This window comes from Mesoplodon mirus (genome assembly GCF_964341445.2).
Source record: "Mesoplodon mirus genome assembly, chromosome: 8".
In the NCBI taxonomy this organism is placed as follows: domain Eukaryota; kingdom Metazoa; phylum Chordata; class Mammalia; order Artiodactyla; family Ziphiidae; genus Mesoplodon; species Mesoplodon mirus.
The window spans coordinates 113,895,862-113,902,207 of NC_138984.1; the positions used below are offsets into that span (position 1 = coordinate 113,895,862).

Sequence of the window (6,346 nt, forward strand, 5' to 3'; positions counted from 1 at the left end):
CCCCGCCCCCGTGCCCCCTAGAAAGCTCAGGGGCATGTCCGTCTGTCCCTCCCTTGGCCTCCCCTTCTGGTGGGTGGAGCTCACACCTGTGGCTCATACAGTCCCCCACAAACGTCCTGAAACGTCACCCGGCCTTGGAGCAGCTCTGCCCACTGGCAGCCTCTCTGCCCTCAAGACCCTCCCCGCACAGTTCAGGCGGCGCCCCTCCCTCTTGAGCCTGCCATGGCTCCCCATCACTCCCAGAGAAGAGCGGGGAGGAGACCACCATTTCTCAAGCCCCTTCCAGGAGCTCTGAACAGCGCGGGTTTCTACACGCAGCCCCTCGTTTCCTCTTCATCATAGCTTATCACCCCCATTTTACAGATGAGCAAACCGAGGCGCAGAGAAGCCAGTTCCTACAGGCACTACGTGGAGGAAAGACAGTCCACGTGGAGGGAATCATGTAGGAAGGGGCACAGGGCATGAGGTGTTTTGTGTACTGGGGAAAGGTCAAGTGTGACCAGAACTGGGGTCAGTGCCCAGCAGGGGTGAGGCCAGGAAGGAGAGGCCCAAGAAACTGGCCCTGGACCCCCAGGAAGGGGCTTTCTGTGCAGAGGGCATCATGGGAAGACTGGACAGCGTTGGAGGGGGATGGGCAGACGCGGGCAGCGGGATGGCCGGAGGAGCAGGCCCTGCATCTCAGTGGCGTTAGGGGACTGGGTGCGAGGCCACGGGGGAGGTCAGAGCGCTGGGACGTGTCCGTCTCCCTTCCTCCACCTGCCGCCTCGCTGCTGCTGACGCACTGTGTGGGGATTTATCTGAGCTTCATCTCTCCTAACCCCACCCCCGACCTACACACCAAACCGTGAATTCCAGGAGGGCAGGGACTCTACCTTCCCTGCCGAGTCTCCAGTGCCTGGCGCCATGGCTCAACACACAGATGAGGGGTGAATGTTCACTTATCCATGAATGAAGAAATCAGTGAATTTTTGCCCTCCTTGTATTTGGGAAAACAGGAAGTCCATTTGTTTGTTTGTTACTTTTTTATTTATTTTATTTTTAAAAATTTTATTGGAATACAGTTGGTTTACAGCGCTGTGTTAGCTTCAGGTGTGCAGCAAAGTGAATCAGTTATACATGTACATATGTCCACTCTCTTTTTAGTTTCTTTTCCCATATAGGCCATTACAGAGTGTTGAGTAGAGTTCCCTGGGCTGTACAGTAGGTCCTTCTTAGTTACCTGTTTTTTTTTTTTTTTTTTTTTTTTTTTTTTTTTGCTGTACGCGGGCCTCTCACTGTTGTGGCCTCTCCCGTTGCGGAGCACAGGCTCCGGACGCACAGGCTCAGCGGCCATGGCTCACGGGCCCAGCCGCTCCGCGGCATATGGGATCCTCCCAGACCGGGGCACGAACCCGTATCCCCTGCATCGGCAGGCGGACTCTCAACCACTGCGCCACCAGGGAGGCCCTTAGTTACCTGTTTTATATTCAGTAGTGTGTATCTGTTAATTGGGAAGTCCATTTGTGGCGGAAGAAAAACAGGTCCACTTGGAGCCTGTTGAGCCCCGTGCCACCCTCCCGACCCTGCAGGTGATGGAGGCCGACAGAAAGGGCATTTGAACTGGCAGAGCCATTGGACTTTCTTTGTCCTCCTCTGAGGCTCCTCCCTCCCCAGCCGGACCTGGAAGGGTCAGGCGTGCGGCACACACTCCTCTGACGACCCCACCCCACTGCTGACCCCTGGCCGAATCCCCTCCTCCTTGACCTGCAGTGTCCAGGGGTGACACTGCCCCTGGACACACCAGGGAGGTAGGGACCTCTGTGCTCTTGTCCAGTTAATCATCCTGTTTTCTTCAGAGATGGTCAGCCTTCAGAGCCCCACAGACCTGCTCGCCCGCCTCTGACACTGCCGTCTGACCACAAGCAGGGCTGGAGGTGGGGGGCTTGTCCCCAGTCTCGGGTCTGTGGCCCCCAGGGCCCAGCACAGCCCCTGACACGTGGTAGATAGGCAGCAACAAATAGTTCCCAATGAATGAATGAATGAAGTCACCCTGACCGGCTGTTGTCACGGTCGTTTAGAGCAGCTTGGTGTAGAGCTTCCACTGCCAGGTAATAACAATAGCATTCGAAAGAATCATTATAATAGTGACCCCCAAAATGATAAGCCCGTGTCATCGTCCATTGGTGCAATGCCTTTTCACGAGCTCCTCTGAACTGGCAGCGACTCTTTCAGTTGCACGCCCAGTAGAACCCACAGCTGGGAACCCACCCCTCCAAGGGGCGCTGTCAGCCAGGGCGGGAAAGCAGACTATCCCGTGGCCCGGTCCAGCCTCATGTCACCCGGAGGAACCTCTGATCCAGGATGTGGCTGGCAGTGGGGGTGGGCGGCGGGGCAGTGAGGCCTCTGGGGAGATGTGACCTCACCTAAGGCGGGGGGGCGAAAGATTGCTCAGTCGGGGACATGAAAGCCAGGTGCTCCCAGCGTTCATTCCCTGGCTGGCGAGGTGGTGAGCGCTCCCTGAGGCATCCCATTGTTTCCCTTCTAAAAACACCAGGCCAAACAACATCTCCCAGATCCTGTTCCGGGGCCTGTTGACCAGCGGTGTGGAGGGCGGGGACTCCGCAGGGGGCTGGCTCTTCTCCCACCCGTGGGGCCTGGCGGACCATGCTGCCAGGGCCCCGGACGGGCCCGGCCTCCCAGCTCACAGAGTCCAGCTCTGCCCAGGACGCAGGTCATCATTCGGGGCCTCTCGGCCTCCTGGGAGACCCCAAGCTCCCTGAGTCAGGGCCAGGGTCTTGTCCGGGGGTTTTGTGTGCCCACAGCATCCCACCCTCACTGAGAGAGGGAGACAAGGGGGATTTCACAGTCCCCCGGCCCCGGGGGGCGGGGAGGATGCTGGGGGGTGGGGGAGGACTTAATGACCATGGCTGGCCCTCTCCTGGACATGCTTCCAGGTGCTACCCTGGGGCTGGGGGTCAGGAGTTGTTGGGGGGTCGTGCTTGGCTGCTTGGGGCCCAGCACAGTCCAGCTGGAAGGGCAGGCAGGCCGCAGAGGGGCGGGCCTGGAGCGCCCCTGGAAGAAAGGCTGGACCACTCCGCTCCGAGGGCTGAGCTGGTGGCCGAAGGCGGGGAAGGCCAGGAGTTGCCCTTGGGGTGGGGATGGGGGCGTCCATGTAAGCAGAGGGAGGGGGTGGGAGCCTCGCAGAGAAAGGGAAAGAGAGAGCGTGACGGAGGGGTGGCCCCCGCCGAGGAGGAAGAATGACGGGGCGAGAGGGGTAAAGGTGAGCACGGCGCCCCGTCAGCAGCCGACTGCGCGTCTGCACAGTCACCCCTTTCTTGCAGGCACTGGCTGCATCTCTGTCCTCACAACCAAATGGCCCGGCCAGCCCACACCCACCCCGATTCCCCGGCCTTGCTGACTTACTCCACACCCGGGGGCCCTGGCTTTCAGGGTTCTCATCCTTACTAACACCCAGCAGTTTGGAAACCGGGTGCACGTCCCAGAACTCACATCACCCTCGGAGCGGCTGTGCACTCGATACCTCGTGCTGGAGTCTGCAGGCTCCGCGGGGTGGAGGACCTTGTTTTCAGCTACTTCCCAGGGCTGACCACGTAGTCAGTGCTGGATAAACCCGTTCAGGAGCGCACGGGGTGCTGTTCCGGCCGCTCCTCCTGTACCGTCTCCTTCCACCTTCACAGCCAGCTAAAGGGCAGGCCCTGCTGTGGTTCCCATTTTACAGATGGGAGACGGAGGCTCTGAGTGGTTAAGGGCTTTGCCCAACGTCACTGAGGCAGAAGGGGACAGCACTAGACCCTGATCTTCCTGGAGCCCCTCCACCCTCACCTGCTCTTCCTGTCGGAAAGGCTCGGCGGCAGGAGATGGGGGCGTTCCTCTTGCTTTTGGGACCGTCTCACCATCTGAGGTGTTTGCACTCCCAGGACTCGGGGTATCTCACCAACCCCATCCCAGGCTCTTCCTGTCAAATTCAGTTTAGCTCTGTGTGCTCCAAGCCCGCTGGGCTCAAGGAAAGCCCTTCACACTTGAACTCGAATTAGTTATGAACAGCTCTTGTGCCTGGCGGTCCGCTTCAGCGAGGCCAGTGGGGTCCCCAGGCCGGGCAGCCCTGCACCTGCCCTCACATCTGTCATCCGTGGGACACACTCTCTCTGCCCCTTGTTGAGTGCCGGCCTAAGCCGAGCTCTGAGCTGGGGACCGGGCCATGCGGACCCTAAGGAACCACAGACCAGACCAGCCCCCCAACGAGCTGCCCATGGGCAGCGGCCACAGAGCGGGTGCACATGGGAGAGAGGTCCCTGGGGCCTCCAGAGGGTGCGACCACCTAGCTGGGGTGGCAGAAATAAATTCATGGGCGATGACTCAGTCACCAAACGAGGTCGTAAATATGGTATCCCTCTGAAGCTGGGGGCCGCAGAGAGAGCCCCCAGCGAGGCTGTATTGAATTGCCCGGCCTTTGGCGAGTCCCTGCTCGGATAACCTCCTTCACATCCTTCCTGGGGCCAAGGCGAGTCTCAACAGTAAATGGCTGCTGTCCAGCTTCTGTGCATGTGAGTGATGCCCCCAGGGTCGGGCAGGGCTTAGAGCACCCCCATCGCCCAGCCTCACCCCTTCTCTGCCATAGCCTCCCTGAGGCAAGGGGAAGCCTTTGCCCACCCGTAGCCCCCTGGCCCTCCCCTCAGGTCACCTGGGACAGCTTCCAGACTGGGGCCTGCCTAGTAAGGGCTCAGCACCAATCACCTGCACGGCCGGGGCCTCCCACTGTGGCTGCATGGCCAGTGTCCAGCCAGCTTCAGGACCAGGAGAGGAGGTCTGTCCCCAGGGTCACGCCCACCTCCCCTGACCCGGCCAGGGCGAAGGCAGGCGGCAAGAATCCCTTCCATCTTCACATCCCAAGGAGCATCCTTTACGGGTAATTCCCTGTGCAGGACCCATCCGTCCTCACTACAGTCCTGCCAGGCCAACAGCCTGGACCATCGGCGCCATGTGACAGGTGGGGAAACTGAGGCTGAAGTCATCACAAGGCAAGTGTCAGAGCTGAAAGCCGCATCCACAGCTTCTGGCCCCCATGACAACCACCCCCAACCCGTCACTGGCTCCCTGGGAAAGAAGCGGCAGCCAGACAGGCTAGTCCAGAGCCTCACTGGACGGTGAGCCCTGTTCTCCTTGGTGCCCCCACTGTGGGCAGAGCCTCCCCGGAGATGCGAGAATGAAGCCCAAGAAAGGGGGGCTGCCCTGCCTTCAATGAGCCCCTTGGAGTCAAGTTTGTGTTGGCACCAGCGCCAACCAGCAGGATGAACTCGGGCAAGTGGCTTAACATTCAGTCCACACTCTCGAGCCCACACGTGCCTACCTGCATGCACACGCACTCACACCCGCATGCACACGCAGCCTCACCCTCCACCAGCGCTCCCAAGTGCCCTGCGCGTGTGTGCAAGTGAGAGAGCGGGCGGGTGGGTGGGTGCTGAGTCTCTGGAGCCCGCTCAGGGCCCCCCCGCTCTTGGCCCGGCATCAGCGGCAGCCTTCTGCACAGGCAGCTGCCTCTGCAGGATGATTCGGAGGCCCCCGGAAGCAGCCTGCCTCTCAGGACCAGCCCCCCTCAGCCTGCCTGCCGGGGGCCTTCCCCAGCCCCTGCTGCGATCAGGACAGGAGGGGACCCCACGGTGGGCCAGGGGCTTTACTAAGTGATTTCCACACACCTTCCCTTCCCTTGTATCCTCCCAACAACCCTGCCAGTTAGGCAGGAATTCATCACTCAGCACCCTTTGGATTGCGATGAGAAAACCCGGGCTCAGGAAGGTGGAGGGAGGGGCTCAGGTCCCAGATGGGAAGGGGCAGTGCCAGCATGTGAGCCCAGGTGGCCCGGGTCTGCCCATCAGAGCCAGAGGAGAGCCCAGCGACCAGGCCTGCATCAGACAGAGGCCCCAGGAGGCCACGAGCGAGCCCCAGAGGAGGAAGGGTGAGCAGCCCCCCTTTGCCTGAAGAGAGCTTCTAGATTTCAGTTCAGCTGTGGCAGTCCCGAAGTGCCGTAAAGCAGGAAGACCTAAAGGTGGACAGAGCTGTACTGTCACCAGACGTGTAAACACACACACAGACCCACACACAGACACACAGAGACACACACACACACAGAGAGACACACACAGACACACACAGAGAGACACACACAGAGACACACACAGAGACACACACACAGAGACACAGACACACACAGAGACACACACAGAGACACACACACACACAGAGACACACACAGACACACACAGAGACACACAGAGACACACACACAGAGACACACACAGAGACACACACAGAGAGACACACACAGACACACAGAGAGACACACACACAG

General features: G+C 60.1%; 1 long non-coding RNA gene across 1 annotated transcript in view; it reads right to left on the reverse strand.

Moving 5' to 3' along the window:
- Positions 1 to 5,667: 5,667 nt before the first annotated feature.
- LOC309809301 overlaps positions 5,668 to 6,346 on the reverse strand; it is a 4,254-nt gene continuing 3,575 nt past the window's right edge. The window contains exon 3 of the long non-coding RNA XR_014294841.1: positions 5,668 to 6,037. This is a non-coding gene — a long non-coding RNA (uncharacterized lncRNA). The remainder of the gene's footprint in view (positions 6,038 to 6,346) is intronic.